Source organism: Mobula birostris, chromosome 15, assembly GCF_030028105.1.
Source record: "Mobula birostris isolate sMobBir1 chromosome 15, sMobBir1.hap1, whole genome shotgun sequence".
NCBI classification, from domain to species: Eukaryota; Metazoa; Chordata; class Chondrichthyes; order Myliobatiformes; family Myliobatidae; genus Mobula; species Mobula birostris.
Window position 1 is genome coordinate 24,875,162 of NC_092384.1, and position 23,939 is coordinate 24,899,100.

A 23,939-nucleotide genomic window follows, 5' to 3' on the forward strand; every position below is an offset into this window, starting at 1 on the left:
TTCCGAAGTCCTGCCCCCTCTCCCTGTCCCGTCCCGAAATCAGTCCCTTCTGGTGCTAGAGGAGCTCAGCGGTCAGGCAGCTTCCGTGGAGCGAGCAATTGATGTTTCGATACGAGACCTTCTATTGGAACTGGAAAGGAAGGGTGGGGTGGGGGTGCAGTGTAAAGAGGGGAGGAGAATGTGCTGCTATTTCAATAATTTCCAGCTCAAAGCCATTGCCTTCACTCCCGCCCTCAGTATAAACTTCCCCGTGTTTTTGTTAGAATCATATTACAACAGATTTTAGCTTCCACTTCTCAAAATGTTCAATTCTCATTGTAAAGCGAACAAAACCAGAAAATGATGGGAAATAAAATCAGAAAACAGAGGGGATAGTGAAGCAGCATCTGTGGACGGAGGAAGAGTTCGGACTTCAGATTACCGACCCTTCATCTGGTCAGTGAAAGGTCATTGACTGAAATGTTACACATTTTGTTTTTATCTCCCAAATTTTCAATGGTTTCTTCATAGCAAGCAATTTGTTCACAGAATTGAAAGAAGGAACACTCACCTTGAAGTGCACAATAACGCCTCCCCCACCAATCAGCAAGTATTCTGGGTTTAGCTTTTACAGTTCTGCTTTCTATATTCACAGCAACAAATTACAGCTGAATACCGCAGAGTGAGGAGGAAGGGAAGATGTGAGGCGGAGAGGGAGTGGTACGGAGGAAGTGGACAGAGAAGGAGACAGGACCATTATTGACAACAATCAGTGACATCACAGTCCTGGTAAATTTGCTGGTTTTTGCACTCCTGTTTCTGTTGTAAAGACAACATATGCTAGTGATATTAAACCTGTTTCTGATTATGAACATTATTAATTCTATGTTTAGAACAGTAGTGCCAAGTTCTTTTCGTACTACTAGTAGGGCGAAAGTGGCAATCAAAATATAGAAAATGCTTTTGTGATTTGAAGCTGTTTTAATGACCTTTACAGCTAAATAAGTATTTTATGAAAAGTTCGGTTAAGCTACTTCTTGGAGTGCCATTATCTTGAAGAATATTTTCAGTTGTCATTACCAACACAGCAACGGTAGTCTGTATTTATATGACGCCTTTAATATTGACAACTTTCCAGGACTTTCCACACAAGTAGACTGGAAAGTGTGGCACAGTGTATACCATATTTAGTCTGTGTGGTGATTGTGGATGGCTGCAATGGTGTTTCATGGAGATAGCTTTTTTTTCTCTCTGATGTTTTTTCTCTGATGGCAAGAAACAAGGTTGTCATAGTAGGTGATTTTAACTTTCCACACATTGACTGGGACTCCCATATTACAAAAGGATTAGATGGAACTGAGTTTGTCGAATGCGTTCGGGAAAGTTTCCTTAATCAGTACATAGAAGTCTCCCACCGAGAGAGTATGCAATACATGACCTTCATTTAGGGATTGAGCCAGGGCAGGTGACAGAGTTTTGTAAAAATGATAGGTCGAGTCCTTGGGTTGAGATTCTAAATAGGGGAAAGGCCAATTATGATGGTAATAGTAAGAATCTGGCAAGTGTGCATTGGGACAGACTATTTTCTGGCAAAGGTGTGCTTGGTATGCAGGAGGCCTTCAAAACCGAAATTTAGAGAGTACAAAGCTTGTATGTGCCTGTCAAAATAAAAGACAAGGATAACAGGTTTAGGGAACCTTGGTTTTTGGGAGATATTGAGGCCGTGGTTCAGAAAAAAATGAGGTGCATAGCAGGTATAGGGAGGAAGGAAATAAGAAGTACTCGAGGATTAAAAGAAATGCAAGAGAACGCTTAAGGAAGAAATCAGGAGGGCTTAAAGAAGGCATGAGGTTGCTCCAGCAGACAAGACGAAGGAGAATCCTAAAGGCTTGGAAAACTATACATGGAGCAAAAGAGAACTTAAGTGGATTTTTTTTTGCATCTGTATTTACTTGGAGAGGAACACAGAGTCTATTAAAGTGAGGCAAATCAGCAGTGAGGTCACGGACCCTATACAGGTTAGAGAGGAGGAGGTGTCTGCTGTCTTGAGGCAAATTAGGGTGAACAAATCCCCAGGGCCTGACAAAGTGTTCCCTGGGACCCTGTGGGAGGCAAGTGCAGAAATTGTAGGGGCCTTAGCAAGGATATTTAAATCACCTTTAGTGACAAGTGAGGTTCCGGAGGGTTGGAGGATAGGTAATGTTGTTCCTTTGTTTAAGAAAGACTTTGAGAATGAACCAGGATATTATAGGCCGGTGAGCCTGGTAGTAGGAAAGTTATTGAAAGGTATCCCAAGGGACTGGATATGTGAGTGTTTGGATAGACATGGACTGATTAGAGATCGTCAGCATGGCTTTGTGCATGGTAGATTGTGTCTAACCAATCTTACAGATTTTTTCAAAGAGATGGCCAGGAAAGTTAATGAAGGCAAGTCAGTGATATTATCTACATGGACATCAGCAACCCCCAAATCCCTCCTCCCTGCAAAAAAAACGAACAAAATTGGATCAGGCTCATTGAACCTCCAATACTTCTTCCTGCAGAAAAAGAAAGAACAAAATCTATCAGGCACATCGATCCCCAAAACCCTCTCCCCACACAAAATAAAACCCCAAGAAGATCGGATGAAAAAAACGCAGAATATAAAAACTATAAGACTGAAAAAAAGAGTCTACAGTCCAAAGTCCAATCCAAAATGCAGAATAAACCTGGGCAACACTCTCCGCAGGGACAGGCTCTCCCCTCTCCAGTAACCAGCAACTGATCGAAAAGCCAGAGCTCACCCTCTGCACCATTTGTCGCTTCGATCTTCCTCGTTGCTGTCATCGGCAAACAATGGAAGACACTAAGATTGGGGGTGTAGTGGACAGAGAGGAAGACTATCGAAGCTTGCAGCAGGATCTGGACCAGCTAGATAAATGGTCCGGAAAATGGCAGATGGAATATAATGCAGACAAGTGTGAGGCGCTGCACCTTGGCAGGATCAACCAGTGTAGGTCTTACACAGTGAACAGTAGGGTACTGAGGGGTGCTGTAGAACAAAGGGATCTGGGAATACAGGGCCATAATTCATTGAAGCTGGCATCACAGATAGATAGGGTCGTAAAGAAAATTTTTGGCACATTGGTCTTCATAAATCAATGTATTGAGTACAGGGGATGGGATGTTATGTCGAGCTTGTAGAAGACATTGGTGAGGCCTAATTTGGAGTATTGTGTACAGTTGTGGTCACCTACCTACAGGAAAGATGTAAATGAGGTTGAAAGAGTACAGAGAAAATTTACCAGGATGTTTCCGGGACTGGATGACCTGAATTACAGAGAAAGATTCAATAGGGTAGAACGTTAGTCCCTAGCACGTAAAAGATTGGAGATTTCACAGAGGTATACAAAATTATGAAAGGTATAGATAGGGTAAGTGCAAGCAGATTTTTTTTTCCACTGAGGTTGGGTAAGACTACAACTAGAGGTGATGATTTAAGAATGAAAGATGAAATGTTCAAGGGGAATATGAAAGGAAGCTGCTTCACTCAGAGAGTTGTGAGAATGCAAAGCAAGCTGCTAGTGGTGCATGCGATTTCGATTTCAGTGTTTACAGAATTTTGGATAGATACATGGACATTCAGGGTATGGAGGGCTATGGTCGATCACAGTAGGCAGTTTAAATAATTTAGCATGGACTAGAGGGGCCAAAGGACCTATTTCTGTGTTGTAGTTTTATATGACTCCATGTGCAATAACAGAACATGAGTGATACATTTATACAACTGTTGCATAAAATAGATTGGATGATTAACCTAGAAATACTCTTCCATTCAATTGAATGGGCATCATGCTCCTTTCACACAGAATTTGAAAAGGATTCAGCTGCTAAAGATTGTAGAGCAGTGAGACTGAAAACTTCTTGATTATAATGTGGGATTCATCATTTAACACAATAAATACCCCCCTGGGCAGTTCACTGTGTCTGCAGATTTGGATAACAGAATTATTTTGTGTTTATGACATAACAAAGCATAAGAAGGCCATCTCACCAGTAAACTACAGTTTAAAAGGTTCTCTATTTTTCTTCCAAGACAGTGTTATCTGTGTTGATACAAATTTTAGAAAATGGTCATTTTGCATGCCCATGCATGGTACCATTTTACAATTTCCCCCACCCTCATCAGATAAATCCACTTTCCCTCCAGAACGTTATGAACATCCTCTTTCAAATGTCAACTTGCCTTGTGAAATGTTAAAAAAAAGTCAGATGTTCCCAATCAGGAACATGTTTTTGATCAGGAATATGTTTTTAATAATGAATGTGTTTTAATTGATCATGAATAATTATGAATTATGAATTATTATTACTATAAATTATGTCTGCTATTGGGGGGGGGGAGTCTACTGCACGGGATCGAAAGAAGCTGCAATGAGTTGTAAAATGAGCCAGCTCCATCATGAGCACTAGCCTCCATTGTATCCAGGACATCTTCAAGGCATGGTGCCTCAGAAAGGCTGCCTCCGTCACTAAGAACTCCCAGCACCCAGGACTCCTCTCATTGTTACCATCGGAAAGGAGGTCCAGGAGCCTGAAGGCACACACTCAGCGATTCAGGATCAGCTTCTTCCCCTCTGCCATCTAATTTCTAAATGGACATTGAACCCTTGTCCAAACTACTTTTAAAAGTACATCACTACTTCTTTTATTTCTATTTTTGCACTACATATTTTAATTTAACTATTTAATATACATATATATTATGACTGTAATTCATTTTTTCTATATTTATCAGGTATTGTATTGTACTGCTACTTAACAAAGTTAACAATTTTCACAACATATGCCAGTGATATTAAACCTGATTCTGAATATACTTAATTGAAAAATTATAGTGGATAATGCAGCTACAACAAAAATAGTCATCAGGGCCACACACCAATAGGAAGCAGAGGGACTTACTGAATCTTCCACAAGCTACCTTCTACATTACTTCAGGGGAACTTAAAAAAAAATGATGCAGTGGAATTGTGTATATGTCAAGGTGCACTGTATATGCATGCATGTACCTGTTATGTGTCTGCACGTGTGTGTGTCTGTGTGCACGTGCACATACAAAAAAACAACTAGGGGTAAAGTACTTGGAAACAAGTGTACACTTCTTTCAAAAGCTGCACTACTGAAGGGAGTTTTTGCCTTTTGATTTGAGGAATAAAGACTTGTCAAGTGCTGGAACACAATATATCAGGTGGCTTACTCTTCCTCAATAGTTCTGTCAGTGTACTTCCTGTTCTACGGCTAGACGAAGGATGACAGTTGCCCCCTGGCATGGGAGTTAAGTAAAAAGAACTTCTGCCCTAAAACCTCACTGCAGAGAGGAACAGTGTCTCCAGCCTAATTGGTCCAACACCCTCCTGATTAGTATGGAAATGTCACCAAAGGGATCTTAGCTGCCATTCAGTTTCCTTTTATTGATAGCATTAAAAATTAACATCTTATTTTTTAACTCCATGTAAAAGTGCACAGTTTATTGATGTTTACCTCAAGGACTATTCATCGGCAAAGGTAAGAGTAGAGCAATAAAGACTGCTGGTCTCCAGATAAAAACCATACCCATCCCTTGAGACATAAATGGCGTGATCTACACAGACATAGAAACACATGCAGGAGCAGATCCACCTACTTCTATTCTTACCTCTCTCTCCCCCTCCATTGCTGCTGTCATTTCCTCTGAGTTTACGTAAGAAATACTTCGGGGAAGTTTCATTTAATCTCTCAACAAGCATTGTTTCATTTCAGTGGGAGGCAACTGAGCAACGATGAAAGAAATACTGTGTCTTTAGTGAACAGAATCATCTATAATCCCAGGTGTAGCAATTTAGACAGTGCCAATGCATTCTCAGCATTGTCTGCCACGTTGCATTGACCAAGTAGATTGGTTTGATGCTGTGCCAGAAACCAGGCCACTCTTTTATTATACATAGCACAATCGGGCACAGGAAAAAGCCCTTAGCCCATCGTGTTCCCGGCTCTGCCCAGGATGATGCCAATATAACTAATCTCATCAGTCTGAACATGAATTGTATTCCTCTATTCCCTGCTTGTCCATGTGTCTGTCTAAATGTCTCTTTAAAAAGTTACTATCATTTCAGGTGCATTTCAGGCTGTGTAAAAAAAAAAGCAACTTGCTTCACACATCTTCTTACAACGTTACTCCTCTTGCCTTAAACCTGAGCCCGCTAGTATTTGATAATTCCACTCTGGAAAAAAAAAGACTGACTTTCAGCTTTAGCTAGCCTCCCATAATTTTACGAACTTCTCTCAGCCCCTCTGTCTCCAGCTCTCCAGAGAAACAACTCGAGTCTGCCTGACCTCTGTTTACAGTGAAACACTCCAATGCAGGCAATATCCTACTGAACCTCCTGTGCACCTCTACAAAGCCTCCACATCCCTTCCTCCAACATCTCTAAGTTATTGAGACTTTAACTGTGAACATATACTTTGTTCTCTTGCAAAATAAATCACAGATGTGGTTGCCCTGTTGGAAAGCACCTGTTAGAAAATTAATTTCTATAGAAACCCAAAATAAACTTATGAAACTAATTTCAAAGGTTCCGGGCGGCAGCATCTGCTGATTCTGTCCTCATGTATGCAAATCTGATTATTGACTGTGAGAGGCAAGATGTCTCCTGCCTACACACTGCGCGGTGCATTCCAACATTGTACTGTGGACAGTCCTGAAACTGCTGGTCCAAATACACTCACCAGTTCAATTGCTCTGTGGTTATGAAAGACACCACAGATAGAAAAGGTGGAAAGGAAGCTTACCTTCTTCAGACAGGCCATTGAATGCAAGATTAATCTTACAGTTGTACGAGGCTTTGTGGAGACAGCACCTGGAACATCAAGTACAATTTCAGTCGCCATGCTAGAGGAAGGATGTGATTAAACTGGAGGGGCCCATAGAAAGTTCACAAGGATGTTCCTGGGACTGAAGAGCTTGCATTATTAGGGGAGACTAGATGGGCTGGGACTGTTTTCCCTGTAGTAAAGCAAGCTGAGAGGTGATCTTATAGAGGTTTATAAAATCGTGAGGGGTGTCGCATTGGAATAGTGAACTTTGAACTTTCTATGGTATCAATGCTGCCGGCATGCTGGTACCGAAGAAGAACTTGGTGACCTGCCTCAATGATTACCGTCCAGTAGCACTTACATCCACTGTGATGAAGTGCTTTGAGAGGTTGGTGATGAAACATATCAACTGCTGCCTAAGAAACGACTTGGATCCACTCCAATTTGCCTACCGGCACAACAGGTCCGCAGCAGTTGCCATTTCAGTGGCTCTTCACTCAGCCCTGGAATACCTGGACAGTACAGATACTTACATCAGGATGCATGCCACAGAAATTGCCGTCTCCAACGCTGGCAGATCCAGACATGTCCAGACCTTGACTCTTGCTACCAACCTCAACAACTCTAGCGATCCACAGCAGATTCAAAACCCGGACTCCACCACCATCAAAGCGGGTTCCACCAACCTCGGACATCTCTAAAGTTCCAATTGTGCAATCTTCAACTCCAACTCCAGCCTTGACCTCCAGGCCGGATCTCCATGCGCTGCCGCTGGAACCCCCGTCTCCCCTTTCTCCACCGGCTCCCTGCAATCCCGTCTCTCTCAGGTTCCACCACCAGCTCTTGGACCCTCAGAAACTCCATCTTCCTCTCAACCCACCATCCCTGAACACTCCAAAGCTCCTTTCCTCTCAGACGCTACCAACCCCCTTCCACACTCCGATCCCAGCTCTCACTTGTGCCAGGTTTTCACTATTCCCACCGACCTTCCCCTCTCTGAGGCAGAACGTTGTGTTCTCAGTAAGAGCCTGACCCTTGTCAACCATTCCCTCTGATCGTCCCCTCTCTGAGGCAGAACGTTGTGTCCTCAGTAAGAGCCTGACCTTTGTCAACCATTCCCTCTGATCGTCCCCTCTCTGAGGCAGAACGTTGTGTTCTCAGTAAGAGCCTGACCTTTGTCAACCATTCCCTCTGATCGTGTCCTCTCTGAGGCAGAAAGTTCAGTCCTCAGTAAGGGCCTGACCTTTGTCCCCCCCGCGCCCACACCTCACTGAGTTCTGTGCCCGCCACGACGCTGAGCTCTTCTTCTGCTGCCTATGTCTCTGACCCTATTTCTTTGGCAAGGACTCTCCACCCCACACCGATGGCCCCTTCTCCCATCTTCAACCCTCCTCCTCTCGCTGGACACCCCACCCTGGTCTTAGAAACATAGAAACATAGAAAATAGGTGCAGGAGTAGGCCATTCGGCCCTTTGAGCCTGCACCACCATTTATTATGATCATGGCTGATCATCCAACTCAGAACCCTGCACCAGCCCTCCCTCCATACCCCCTGATCCCCATAGCCACAAGGGCCATATCTAACTCCCTCTTAAATATAGCCAATGAACTGGCCTCAACTGTTTCCTGTGGCAGAGAATTCCACAGATTCACCACTCTCTGTGTGAAGAAGTTTTTCCTAATCTCGGTCCTAAAAGGCTTCCCCTTTATCCTCAAACTGTGACCTGTGTCTTCCGCCTGCCCTGGACCTTTTCATTGCCAACTGCGAACAGGACATTAACCATCTTGACTTCAACACTCATCTCTTCTATTCCAGCTTAATTTCTTCTAAACCCTCTGCTCTCCACTCCCTCTGCACCAATCCTAATCTCACCATCAAACCCACAGATGAAGGGAGTGTCATAGTAGTCTGGCGGACTGACCTCTACCTTGCTGAGGCCTAATGATAACTCTCAGACACCTCCTCTTACTTACCCCTCGAACAGGAACCCACTAAGGAACACTAGGCCATTGTCTCCCACACCATCACCAACAATATTGACTCTGGGGATTTCCCATCCACTGCCACCAGCCTTGTAGATCCCGCACCCCGCACCTCCCATTTCTACATCCTACCCAAGATCCACAAACCCGCTTGTTCAGGTAGACCCATTGTTTCAGCTTGTTCCTGCCCCACTGAATTCATATCAGCGTACTTCAACTCTGTTTTATCCCCCCCAGTTCAGTCCCTTCCTACCTACATCCGTGACACTTCACACGCTCTGAATCTTCAACGATTTCAAGTTCCCTGGCCCCCAACATCTTATTTTTACTATGGATGTCCAGTCCCTATACACCTCCGTCCCCCACAATGACGGCCTCAAAGCTCTCCGTTTCTTTCCGGTCACCAGACCCAACTAGTTCTCCTCCACCTAGCCTCTAAATAACTTGTCCTCTAAATAGTTTCTCCTTTGGCTCCTTCCATTTCCTTCAAACAAAAGGTGTAGCCAAGGGCACTTACATGGGTCTCAGCTATGCCTGCCTGTTTGTCAGCTACATGGAACAGTCTATATTTCAAGCTGACACTGGTGTCCGTCCCCCACTTTTCCTACGCAACATCAGCGACTGCATTGGTGCTGCTTCCTGTACCCATAGCAAGCTTGTTGACTTCATCAACTTTGCCTCCAACTTCCACCCTGCCCTCAAATTTACCTGGTCCATTTCCGATACCTCCCTCCCTTTTCTCGATCTCACTGATGTCTATTATAAACACATGGACTCTCACAGCTACCTGGACTATACCTCTTCCCATGCTGCTACTTGTAAAAACACCATCCACTTCCCTCCTTTCCATCTCTGCCCTATCTGCTCTCAGGATGAGGCTTTTTATTCCAGAATGAAGAAGATGTCCTCCTTTTCCAAAGAAAGGGGCTTCCCTTCCTCCACATCTCTTCCATTTCATGCATGTCTGCTCTCACCCCATCCTCCCGCCACCCTACCAGGGATAGAGTCCCTCTTGTCACCTACCACCCCACCAGCCTCCGCATCCAACCCATTGTTCTCTGAAACTTTTGCCATCTCCAGCAGGATCCCACCACCAAGCACTTCTTTCCCATCCTCATCAACACCCTCCCCCCCCCCCGCCACCACTGTTGGGATTGGAGTCAAGTATTGTGTCCAGTGCTCCTGTACATCAGTGAGGCTCAACGTAGATTGGGAGACGGTTTCGCAGAACACCTACGCTCTTTCCGCCAGAACAAGCGGGATCTCCTAGTGGCCACACATTTTAATTCCACTTTCCATTCCCATTCTGACATGTCAATCCATGGCCTCCTCCACTGTCGCAATGAGGCCGCACTTGGGTTAGAGGAACAACACCTTATATTCTGTTTGGGTAGCCTCCAACCTGATGGCAGGAACATCGATTTCTCAAACTTCTGGTAATGCCTCTCAATCCCCATCCCCTTCATCATTTTCCATTCCCTTTTCCCTCTCTCACCTCAATCTCCTTGCCCACCCATCTCCTCCCTCTGGTGCTCCTCCCCCCTTTTCTTTTTTCCATGGGCTTCTTGTTGTACTGGGTGCCGTGAGCTCTTTATACACTGGTACCTCACGCTACCCTGCAGGGTATTGATTCATTACAGTTCTAACTTCCCAGTCCAAATGCTCACAGGTACTTTAAAAAAGCCATTTATTCAGGCTGCAGAGTGTTGTGTCAGGAACCTGATGTGAACCCTGGCCCTCGGCTGGATAGAGTCAGAGAGGGAATACAGCAGAGAAATAGGCCATTCGGTCCACTGTGCATGCTGATCCCTGCCCACCCATTTCCACTAATCCTACAATAACCCCCTTTTCACTCTTCTTATATTCCCATCAACTCCCCCCACAATATACCCCTCATTGGGGGGGGGGGGAAGCAGTTCACAATAAATTAAGCTACCAACCTGTAGCTCTTTGTGAGGTGAGAGGAAACTGCGTTGTTCAGGGAAAAGCCACATGGAGAATGCGTAAACTGCACACAGGCAGCGCCCGAGGGCAGGATTGGACCCAAGTGTGCGGCACTGCGAGGTAGAAACTCAAAGACTGTGTCACTAATGTGGAGAGCCCGCCTACGAGCTACTCCAGGTCTGGGGGGGGGGGGGGTGGGGATGGCCTCTCTGCACTGAGGTGTGGGGCTCAGACTGCCACAGTCAGTGTGGGCTGTTACTGGGATCTGGTCACTGGTTCCCTGTGCCTGGATCCCACAGTCCCTCTCATCACCCTCTGGTGGATGTGATAGGCACTGCCCTCCACTGAGCTTGTTACCACTGGAGAAACCTCAGCATGGGGAGAGGGGGGCTATGCAGCCAAACAATGAGAGGAGGGAGATGCCATCTTCTCTCAAATCTAGGAGCAGGTGACGGGAAAGACTGTAGGAAAACTGGGCTGTCTGTCAACACGTGGCAACACACAAAATACTGGAGGAACTCAGAAAGTTGGGCACCATCTATGGAGAGATATTTCAGGCTGAGGCCCTTCATCAGGACTGGAAAGGAAGGGGAAAACGCCAGAATAAGAAGGTGGGGGGAGGAGCGGAAGGAATAGAAGCTGGTAGGTGATGGGTGAAGCGAGGTGATGGGGAAGGTGGGTGGATGGAGGGGGGATGAAGTGAGAAGCCGAGAGGTGATGGGTAGAAGTGGTAAAGTGCTGGAGAAGAAGGAATTTGATAAGAGAAGAGAGTGGGCCATGGGAGAAGGGGAAGGAGAGTGGACCATGGGAGAAAGGGAAGGAGAGTGGGCCATGGGAGAAAGGGAAGGAGAGTGGGCCATGGGAGAAAGGGAAGGAGAGTGGACCATGGCGCTTCGATAGGTTAAGGGATCGGGCAAAAAGGTGGCAGCAGAAATATAACTTGGACAAAGTGATGTTTGTTGGAAGAATGGAGAAATAGTATATTTTCCAAAGGGTAACAATGTTGAAGTCCAGTGAGTGTAAGTTCAGGAAAATCAATGAGTTCAGCAGCAGCGACCATTCAGGAAGTTGTAGGAGAGATCCCACACTAGTTTAGTTGTGAAAGACTCCTTGGGGATTATGATGGGCAATCTGAGGGTGAAGGCTGATGAGCCTGCACATTGAACTGCACTGAGGCCTTGCCTGATGTTTAGGTGAGGTGCCTAGAAGAGTCAGGGAACCCTTCCAATGAGAACAAGTGAGTCTGTGGATGCTGGAAATTCAGAGCAATGCACAAAATGCTGGAGGAACTCAGCAAGTAAAGCAGCATCTATGGAGGGGAATAAACAGTTGATGTTGTGTTTATTGGCCTTGATTATTAGAGGTAAGTGAATTGAAGAGCAGGGAGGTTATGCTGCAATTGTACAGGGTACTGGTGAGGCTGCACCTGGAGTACTGTGTGCAGTTCTGGTTTCTTTACTTGAGGAAGGATATACTGGCTTTGGAGGCAGTGCAGAGGAGGTTCACCAGGTTGATTCTGGGGATGAGGGGGTTAGACTATGAGGAGAGATTGAGTTGCCTGGGACTGTACTCACTGGAATTCAGAAGAATGAGAGGAGATCTTATAGAAACTTATAGATAGGAAGGAGGAGAAGATGGCGACGCGACGCAGCTCGCAGCAGCCATTCTGGTGAATGATATCTGTTATCTGTCAAGTAGGGTGCTGTGTACAGTCCTGATTTGATGGAAACGAATGTGTGAGCACGGAGGAACATCTGGTGAAACTTCTGAAATACCTGTTTCACTGCCGCTGCTACTGTGTGATCCAGAATCTCCGGAGGGGAAGGCCCCGAGTCCTCGGCTTTGCTTGTTGCTCGGTGGCCGGGGCAGGGTCGAAGCGCTCGGTAGAGATGGTGCTCGGTGCTCGGTGCCAGAGGGCCGGTGGGAGGCTCGAAGTTTTCGGACGGACTCAGAGTCGGCTGTGGTCGGCTTCCAGGGTGCTGCATCGGCAAGTTTGCGCCACTTGGAGGCAGAGAGAGTTTCTCCCTCCCTTCTACCGTCTGCGTGAGATGATGGGGCTATTGGTACTTGAGACTTTTTTTTACCGTGCCCATGGTCTGCTCTTTATCAAATTACGGTATTGCTTTGCACTGTTGTAACTATATGTTATAATTAGGTGGTTTTGTCAGTTTTAGTCTTGGTTTGTCCTGTGTTTCTGTGATATCATTCTGGAGGAACATTGTATCATTTTTTAATGCATGCATTTCTAAATAACAATAAATGAGGACTGAGTGTCCTCATAATCTAATCTTAAAAAAAACTCATAAAATTATGAAAGGGATAGATAAGATAGAGGCAGGAAAGTTGTTTCCACTGGTAGGTGAGACTAGAACTAGGGGACATAGCCTCAAAATTCTGGGGAGTAAATTTAGGACGGAGATGCTTTTCCCAGAGAGTTTTGTGGAATTCTCTGCCCTATGAAGCAGTGGAGGCTACCTCAGTAAATACATTTGAGACAAGGTTGGATAGATTTTTGCATAGTAGGGGAATTAAAGGTTATGGGGAAAAGGCAGGTAGGTGGAGATGTGGCCATGGCCAGATTAACCAAGATCGTATTGAATGGCGGAGCAGGCTTGACAGGCCAGATGGCTGACTCCTGCTCCTATTTCTTATGTTCTTATGGACTGGGACACTTCAGCAGGTCTCTAAATGTGCTGCAACCTTGAACATGGCTTTACACAGGGCCTGGAGCCCATCCTTTCCTGCGTAGAGTTGACTGCTAGCTCCACATCAACACCTGCAGACATGACCATTGTGCTGAGAGTGACGGGGGAGGTCACAGCACCCACTATGGATCTGGTTTCCTCTGCTGGAGGACGGATACCATGGATCCCGCAGAATGTCCTCCACCAGGATGACAACGGGAGTGGCAGAACCTCTGGGAATATGGAGGAGATCCTTTCCCATATTGACAGCTTTCATATGCCTGAAACTGCCAGAAACAAGAATCGTCTTGCTGTTGTCTGTCATCCATGAATCCAACCAGTGTGAAGCCGGACCAGGAGGATTCTCCAAACCATCGGAGACGCGCTCCAGTGAAAATAAGCATCTTCCACCCGAGCAGTTGTAGCCACTGAGCGAAGAATTCCATTGCAAAGGCACGGCGATGAGCAGACCTCACATGATTAGTCAAAAGTCACATGGTTTCACTTTCAATTGTATGTAAAATATAAAGCGGCAACATGGGGACCTTGACAAATGTGTCACAGTGTTAAACAGACTGATATGTGTCTACGTTAAGAAAGAGGATGTGCTGGAACTTTTAGGATGGATAAGTCCACAGGGCTGGACGGGGTGTATCCTGAGTTACTACGGGAGTGAGAGAAGAGATTGCTGTGCCTTTGGCTATGATCTGTGTGCCCTCACTGACCACTGCAGTAGCATCAGAGGATTGGAGGGTGGCAAATGTTATTCCTTTGTTCAAGAAAGGTAGCAGGGATAATCCTGAGAATTATAGATCAGTGAGTTTTATCTCAGGATGGGGGGCTCTGAGAGACTGGATTTACTGGCATGAGCCCTGCGGCCTTCTGCGGTGTGCCGTAGAGCGTTGGGCTTCTCACGCACCTGTATTTATTAACTGTTGTCTTAACAAGAGTTGCTAAGCCCTTGGGCTTTCTGTTTAATCTAGACAATTTAACTGTGACCAGCACAGGTTTTCAGCATCTTATGATAATTAAATGCAGACCCCCCCCCACTGAGTGCTCATTGCGGGGTCTTTGTGTGGAGAACCATCTGTCTCGTGATGTTGCTTGGTCGTGCCACAGATATTCCTATGCATAACCTCTTGTTTGCGTCTCTACATGGAAGTCCACTGTTCCTCCACACCTGCGTTCACTCATTGCCAGGATTTACCGTGACATTTATGAGCATTTGGAAAAATGTAGTCTGATTAGAGTTAGTCAGCATGGCTTTATGGGGGGCAGGGCATGCCTCACAAGCCTGATTCTTTGAGGAAGTGACCAAATAAATTGATGAAGGTAGAGCAGTGGATGTATATTGATTTTAAGACGTATGACAAGGTTCCCCAAGGTAGGGTCATTCAGAAATTTAGAAGCAATGGGATCCAGGGAAAGATGGCTGCACTGATTCAAAATTAGCACGCGTGTACAGGGCAGAGGGTGGCAGCTGATGGAGAGTATTCTGTCTGGAGGTCAGTGAACAGTAGTGTTCCACAGGGATCTGTTCTGGGAACGCTGCTCTTCGTGATTTTTATAAATGACAGATGAGGAAGTGGAAGGGAGGGTTAGTGAATCTGCAGATGATACAGAGGGCGGTGGTGTTGTGGACAGTGTACAAGGTTGTCGTATGTTACAACAGGATACTGATAGGAGACAGAGCAGGGCTGAGAAGTGGCAGATGGGGTTCAGTCTGGAAAAGTGAGGTATAAAGCTTTTCAGGTTGAGCTGGAAGGCAGAGTACAGGGTTGATAGCAGAATTCTCAGCAGTGTATAGGATCAGAGGGATCTTGGGGTCCACGTCCACTGACCTCCCAAAGTTTCCACACACGTTGATAGGATGGTTGAGAAGGCATATGGTGTGTTGGCCTTCTTTAATTGGGGGATTGAGTTTAAGAGCCATGAGGTAATGTTGCAGCTCTATAAAACCTGAGTTAGACCACTCCTGGAGTATTGTGTTCGTTTCTGGTTGCCTCATTGTAGGAAGCTTTTAAAGAGGGTCCAGAGGAGATTTACCACGATGCCGCCTGGATTAGAGAGGGTAGGTTGAATGAGCTAGGGCTTTTCTCTTTGGAGCGAAGGAGGATGAGAGATGACTTGATAGAGGTGTATAAGATGATAAGAAGGATAAATAAGTGGCTGACAAGAGAAATTAGGGATAGTATCAATTCCAAAGAAGAAGCATACAAATTAGCCAGAGAAAGTGGCTCACCTGAGGACTGGGAGAAATTCAGAGTTCAGCAGAGGAGGACAAAGGGCTTAATTAGGAAGGGGAAAAAAGATTATGAGAGAAAACTGGCAGGGAACATAAAAACGGACTGTAAAAGCTTTTACAGATATGTAAAAAGGAAAAGACTGGTAAAGACAAATGTAGGTCCCCTGCAGACAGAAACAGGTGAATTGATTATGGGGAGCAAGGACATGGCAGACCAATTGAATAATTACTTTGGTTCTGTCTTCACTAAGGAGGACATAAATAATCTTCCAGAAATAGTAGGGGACAGAGGGTCCAGTGAGATGGAGGAACTGAGCGAAATACATGTTAGTAGGGAACTGGTGTTAGGTAAATTGAAGGGATTGAAGGCAGATAAATCCCCAGGGCCAGATGGTCTGCATCCTAGAGTGCTTAAGGAAGTAGCCCAAGAAATAGTGGATGCATTAATGATAATTTTTCAAAACTCGTTAGATTCTGGACTAGTTCCTGAGGATTGGAGGGTGTCTAATGTAACTCCACTTTTTAAAAAAGGAGGGAGAGAGAAACCGGGGAATTATAGACCGGTTAGCCTAACGTCGGTGGTGGGGAAACTGCTGGAGTCAGTTATCAAGGATGTGATAACAGCACATTTGGAAAGCGGTGAAATGATCGGACAAAGTCAGCATGGATTTGTGAAAGGAAAATCATGTCTGACGAATCTCATAGAATTTTTTGAGGATGTAACTAGTAGAGTGGATAGGGGAGAACCAGTGGATGTGGTATATTTGGATTTTCAAAAGGCTTTTGACAAGGTCCCACACAGGAGATTAGTGTGCAAACTTAAAGCACACGGTATTGGGGGTAAGGTATTGGTGTGGGTGGAGAATTGGTTAGCAGACAGGAAGCAAAGAGTGGGAATAAACGGGACCTTTTCAGAATGGCAGGCGGTGACTAGTGGGGTACCGCAAGGCTCAGTGCTGGGACCCCAGTTGTTTACAATATATATTAATGACTTGGATGAGGGAATTAAATGCAGCATCTCCAAGTTTGCGGATGACACGAAGCTGGGTGGCAGTGTTAGCTGTGAGGAGGATGCTAAGAGGATGCAGGGTGACTTGGATAGGTTGGGTGAGTGGGCAAATTCATGGCAGATGCAATTTAATGTGGATAAATGTGAAGTTATCCACTTTGGTGGCAAAAATAGGACCGAGATTAGGAAAAACTTCTTCACACAGAGAGTGGTGAATCTGTGGAATTCTCTACCACAGGAAACAGTTGAGGCCAGTTCATTGGCTATATTTAAGAGGGAGTTAGATATGGCCCTTGTGGCTACGGGGTTCAGGGGGTATGGAGGGAAGGCTGGGGCGGGGTTCTGAGTTGGATGATCAGCCATGATCATAATAAATGGCGGTGCAGGCTCGAAGGGCTGAATGGCCTACTCCTGCACCTATTTTCTATGTTTCTATGTTTCTAAATCGAGTGGATAGCCAGAGATTTTTTCCCAGGGTGAAAATAGCTAATACGAGGGGGCATAGAAACCATAGAAACTACAGCACAGAAACAGGCCTTTTGGCCCTTCTTGGCTGTGCCGAACTATTTTCTGCCTGGTCCCACTGACCCGCACACGGACTATATCCCTCCATACACCTCCCATCCATGTATCTGTCCAATTTATTCTTAAGTGTTAAAAAAGAACCCGCATTTACCACCTCATCTGGCAGCTCATTCCACACTCCCACCACTCTCTGTGTGAAAAAGCCCCCCCTAATGTTCCCTTTAAACTTTTCCCCCCTCACCCTTAACCCATGTCCTCTGGTTTTTTTCTCCCCTTGCCTCAGTGGAAAAAGCCTGCTTGCATTCACTCTATCTATACCGATCACAATTTTATATACCTCTATCAAATCTCCCCTCATTCTTCTACGCTCCAGGGAATAAAATCCTAACCTATTCAACCTTTCTCTGTAACTGAGTTTCTCAAGTCCCGGCAACATCCTTGTAAACCTTCTCTGCACTCTTTCAACCTTATTAATATCCTTCTTGTAATTTGGTGACCAAAACTGAATACAATACTCCAGATTCGGCCTCACCAATGCCTTATATAACCTCATCATAACATTCCAGCTCTTATACTCAATACTTTGATTAATAAAGGCCAATGTACCAAAAGCTCTCTTTACGACCCTATCTTTCACCCAGAGAGTGATGGATATATGGAATGCTCTGACCCAGAAGGCTGTGGAGGCCAAGTCTCTGGATGCTTTCAAGAAAGAGATGGATAGAGTTCTTAAAGATAGTGGAATCAAAGGTAATGGGGATAAGGCAGGAACTGGATACTGATTGTGGATGATCAGCCATGATCACAGTGAATGGTGGTGCTGGCTCGAAGGGCCAAATGGCCTACTCCTGCATCTATGGTCTATTGTCTATCTACCTGTGACGCATAGTTTTAAGATGATTGGAGAAAATTATGGAGGGATGTGAGAGGTGGGTTTTTATACACAGAGAGTGGTGGATATATGGAATGTGCTGCCAGGGGAGGTGGCAGAGGCAGATACATTAGGGGCATTTACGAGGCTCTTAGATGGGCACATGGATGATAGAAAATGAAGAGCCATGTTGGAGGGTTAGAGTACTCTTAGAGCAAGCTAAATGATCAACACAACATCATGGGCCAAAAGGCCTGTACTGTGCTGCAGTTCTGTGTTCTATATTGCAAAGTACTTAAAGATATCGACGACAAGGGAAGAAATGCTTCAATCAGGGGTTCCATTTCACTGCCTGTGGCAATAGTTTGAGAGTACCAGGCATTCAATTTATCAGATTATAGAAATGCATATGAACTCCTCTCCACTGTTATTGAAAGTCAATGAACTACATTGCGTTGGATGTTTGAAATGAAACAGGAAATGCTGGCAACTCTCATCAGGTCAGGTAGCGTCTGTGGAGAGATAAACAAAGTTAACATTTCAGATTGGAGTCCCTTCTGTTCTTAACACCAGTTAACAATCCCTTTGCACTCTTTTCTTTCCCCTTGAAATGTTAAAGTAACAAGGGAGGAGAAATACCATCTGGACAAAGACGTCAAAACAACACACACACAATGCTGGAGGAACTCAGCAGGCCAGGCAGCATCCATGGGAAAGAGTACAAGGCAAGACCCTTTGTCAGGACTGAGAAAGAAGGGAGAAGGTGACAGAATAAAAAGGAGGGGAGGGGAAGGAGGCTAGCTTGAAGCTGATAGATGAAGGCAGGTGGGTGGGAACGGTAAAGAGCTGGAGAAGAAAGAATCTGATAGGTAAGGAGAGTGAACCATAGGAGAAAGGGAAGGAGAAGGGGACCCGGGGAAGGTGAAAGGCAGGTGAGAAGTATAAAGAAAGATTGGGGAATAGAGGGGTGGTGGAATATGTTCACTGGAAGGGAAAATCAATACTTATGCCTCCCTCCTGCTGACAAAGTACATCAACAAGAAAATTAATGCAGAAAAGTTTAAACTTTTCTAATCTTATCGTTGACTAGCCAGTCACCACACACATATACACACAGTTGTGAATTCTGTTTGTTTGAATTTCACAATGTACCTGCCATAATCCAAGGTTAATTTCCACAGCAACACTGATTGCTGATTCAGTTTAGCATCACAAGGTCAACTGTGGTGATTACATGAGCATTGTGAGTTGTGTCTTCTAACTGAGTTTCGCTGGCTGGATGGTTTGTGGAGACATTGCGATGGTACACGTGATTTAAGCTCTTGGATTGAGCATTTTCACAGGCTGACCAAACCCCAATCTGTGTGTGTGTGTGTGTGTGTGTGTGTGTGTGTGTGTATGTCTGTGTAAAAACTTGGGGTTTTCTTTACAACCATAGATCAGCTGGACCTTGCAAACAGCTGAAAATGAGGCTGAACAAACAAGGTTTTAGCCTGACAGTAATCAAAAAGTAAAAAAAAACAACTGCCAATGTTTTAAATCAGCAACTTAAGATACATACAAAATGCTACAGCAACTCAGCAGGTCAAGCAGCATCTATGGAAGTGAATAAACCGTTGATGTTTTGGGCCGAGACCCGATGAAAGGTCTCAACCCAAAACGTCAACTGTTTATTCATTTCCATAGTTGCTGCCCGATCTGCTGAGTTCCTCCAGCATTTTGTGTGTGTTACCCTGGACTTCCAGCATCTGCAGAATCCCTTGTGTTTAGGATTTGTTGCAACTTTAGAAAGCTTGGTTTCCAGCTTTGCCTAATTCTGATGAAATAATAATCTCTGTATTTCTGTCTCTGCGTGTGCTGCTTGACCTGCAGACTGGTGTTGGTAAATCTAATTTGACAATGATACTGTACTTCCTCCCTCTGTCCACAGACCTACCAGTTGGTAGGTTAATTGGTCATCGTAAATTGTCCGGTGATTAGGCGAGGGTTAAATCGGGAGTTGCTGGGCGGTGGGGCTCAGAGGGCCAGAAAAGCCGATTCCATGCTGTATCCCAGTAAAGAAATAAATAGAATAGGCTGCTAAGACCTTTGTAACTAAAATGCCAAAGGGTATGTGTCTCCATTTGTGCGATGTGTATGTGTCTGACCAGAGACTCAAGGTAATGAGTTCTTAACATATTCTTAACTTATTCTTAACTAAGATTTAGCTGAGACTTCAATAGCTTCAATAGGTGTATTTAATATCAGAGAAATATATACAATATACATTCTGAAATTCTTAACTAAAGGCAAGGAAACACACTTTTATGTTTGGCATCAATAGGATCTACAGAGATCCATACAGGGACCTCTTCTGTTTCTGAAGTTTATAAATGACTTGGATAAAAAATAGATGGGTGGGTTAGTAAGTTTGCAGATGATACTGAGCTAGGTGTAGAACAGGGGTTCCCGACCTTTTTTATGCCATGAACCCCTACCCTTAGCACCCTGGATTGGGAGGCCCTGGTATAGAGTGTTGCCTGAGCATACATTAGGATAGAGATCAGTTGCAGATATGAGGAGGGAAATAGTGGATGGAGTTCAGTCCGGGCAAGTGTGGGGTGCACACTTTGGGGAGATCGGATATAAAGGGGCAGAATACTGTTAATGGGAAAAGCTCTTTACAGCATTGATGCTTGGAGGGATCTTGGGGTGCAAGTCTACAGCTCCTGGAGAGTGGACCATGCGGGTTGATAGGATAGTGATGGTGCCATTGGACCGTGCTTGCCTTTGTCAGTTAAAGCATTGGGTTCAAGAATCAGGAAGTTACATTGCCTTTATAAAACTCATGTTAGGCCACACCTAGAGCATTGCTTACTGTTCGCATCACCCCATTATTGGAAGGATGTGAAGAGGGTGCAGAAGAGGTTTACCAGGATGCCACCTGGATTACAGTGCAAGTACTAAAAGGAGAGGTTGTACAAACTTGGGTTGTTCTCTCTGGATTGGCAGACAGCGACAGGAGATCTGATAGTTTATAAAATTATGACAGCCACAGATAGAGTAGACAACGAGTCTCTTTTCCCCAGGGTTAAAATACCTAACGCGAGAGGGCATGCATTTAAAGTGAGATGGCGGAAGCTGAAAGGAGGTATGCAGGCAGGGTTCTTTTACACACAGTGAGTGGTCGGTTCTTGGAATGCACTGCCTGGGATAGTGGTAGAGACAGACCCAGGTCTCGGCCCGAAACGTCGACTGTACCTCTTCCAAGAGGTGCTGCCTGGCCTGCTGCGTTCACCAGCAACTTTGATGTGTGTTGCTTGAATTTCCAGCATCTGCGGAATTCCTCGTGTTTATGATTTTCTTGTATTACTTTGGTATTCCAGCAGTGCTTCAGCGCCATTCACCCCCACCCCCTCAGCCAGATGTTCCAGATACAGGGAGAAGGCTGGACTACCAGCGTGCTTTCTTTTAGATTAGGTGCTCCACTGTGATATTCCAGTGGATGTGAACGGCCCCACAGACCTACTTGAAAGGTACTACTAACTATAAACTCTCTCGAGCCAATATTTATCCTTCACTCTGTCAATCATTAATATTTTATTAATTATGAATAATTAATCTGTTATGGGAGCTTGATATGCACAAATTGGCACTCACTTTTCCTTTGGCACAACACCACTACACATAAGGAATATTTTAGGAAACCTTGAAAGTCATGCCTTAATTTACTCTCTTCCAAATATACTAGATTTTCAGCAATTTGTTGAGCAAAGTTTGTAATGTCCATTCCACTGCCACTTGTAAGTGTAATGACTCTGTGTAATGTGTTATCCTGATTCAGTAGCTGGTTGGATAATAGAGGTCATACCACCATCAATTAACTAAAGCTTGGGATGAAACATGGCAGTGTGCAATGTTCGCAAAATACAGGAAGACTTCAGTCAGTGAGCAATGACAATGGTTTAAGTTGTTCTTGTGCTATTGTTCCATAGGTGTACGAGTAAACCATTCAGTTTATACAAGTCATAAATTATGCTCAGCCAGTACACTTGTCCTATTTCCTTGTTATTTTTTTCTAGAACCTTTGATACTTCCTTTGGACCCTACAACAGGATATAGATAGTCTGAATAAACATAGAACATTACAGCACAGTACAGGCCCTTGGAGCCATGATGATGTGCCAACCTTTTAACCCACTCTACGATCAATCTAACCTTTCCCTTCTTCACAGCCCTCCATTTTTCTGTCATCTGTGTGCTTTTAAATGCCCCTAGTATATCTGCCTCTACCACCACCAATTTTTATCAACTCACCATGGAAAGCATTCAATGTGAACACGTTATGGCTTAGTGTGGCCACTGCTCTACACGTGACCACAAGAAGCGGCAGAGAGTTGCGGGCACAGCTCAGCACATCACGGAAACCAGCCTCCCTGTACTCCATCTATTAGCAGCCAGCATAATCAAAGAACCCACCCACCCTGGACACCCCCTCTCCCATCGAGCAGAAGATACAAAAGCCTGAAAGCATGTACCACCAAGGCCCAAAGACAGCTTCTATCCTGCTGTAATCAGACTCTCGAAAGGACCTCTGGTACGATAAGATGAACTCTTGACATCACAATCTACCCTGTTACGATCTTATACTTTATCGCTACATGACCTACGCTTTCTCTGTAACTTTTATACTTTACTCTGCATTGTTATTGTTTTGCCTTGTTCCATCTCTGTTCACTGTGAAATGATTTGTAGCTTGGTACATGTGCCAATAATAAACCAATACCAATATTAGACGAGCAAAGTACAGACTGATCTTGGTGTAGTAGTGCATCAATTTAGCAGGTGGATGCAACAAATCATTAGGGCAGCAGATGACATCATGGCAAGAGGCTTGGACTTTAGCAATTAGAAAGTAATTTTACAATTATACACGGCAGTCGCGAGGCTACATTTGATGTACCATGTACAGGTTTGGTCCCCTGATTTAAGAAATGATATACTGGCATTGAAAACAGTCTGACAGCAATTCTCCAGACTAATTCCTGGGATGAGAGGCTTCTTTCATCATAACAGATAAAGAAATTAGATCTATACTCAGTGGCCATTTTATTACCATAGGCACACCTGTACACCGGCTCATTGACACAGAATCTTATCGGCCAATCATGTGGCAGCAAGTCAATGCATAAAAACATGCAGACATGGTCAAGAGGTTCAGTTGTTGTTCAGCCCAAACATCAGAATGGGGAAGAAATGAGATCTAAGTGACTTTGACTGTGAAATGATTGTTGGTGCCAGATGGGGTGATTTGAGTATCTCAGAAACTGCTGATCTCCTGGGAATTTCATGCACAGCAGTCTCTAGAATTTACAAAGATGAAGTGAGGAACAAAAACAGCCAGTGAGCATCAGTTCTGAGAGTGAAAATGCCTTGTTCATGGGAGAGGTCAGAGGAGAATGGCCAGACTGGTTAAGGCTGACAGGAAGGCAACAGTAACTCAAATAACCACACGTTACAAGCGGTGTACAGAAGAGCATCTTTGAAAGCACAACACATTGAACGTTGAAGTGAGTGGCCCACAGTGACAGAAGACCTCACTGGATTCCACTCCTGTATCTAATAAAATGGCCACTGAACGTATATTCTTTGGAGTTTAGAAGAACTGAGGGGCAACTTTATTGAACAGTTAAGTTCCTGAAAGGGTTTGACAAGGTAGATGTCAAGATATTTTCGGTACAGATTGAAAATCTCTAGTCTGATGCCCTGGGGACCTCACCATTGCCAGACCAGAAATTGTGCTTGATTGTCTTCCTGATTGAGAAGTTGCAGAACCTGGGCCTCTGTACCTCCCTCTGTAATTGGATCCTCAGCTTCCTAACCGGA

The 23,939-nt window shown here is 44.8% G+C and overlaps 1 long non-coding RNA gene across 4 annotated transcripts in view; it reads left to right on the forward strand.

Annotated features, from left to right (window-relative positions):
- Nucleotides 1–11: 11 nt before the first annotated feature.
- LOC140210487 (uncharacterized) overlaps nucleotides 12–23,939 on the forward strand; it is a 143,951-nt gene continuing 120,023 nt past the window's right edge. For all 4 annotated transcript variants that reach the window (XR_011889243.1, XR_011889242.1, XR_011889245.1 and 1 more), the window contains exons 1-2: nucleotides 12–435; nucleotides 635–768. This is a non-coding gene — a long non-coding RNA (uncharacterized lncRNA). The remainder of the gene's footprint in view (nucleotides 436–634; nucleotides 769–23,939) is intronic.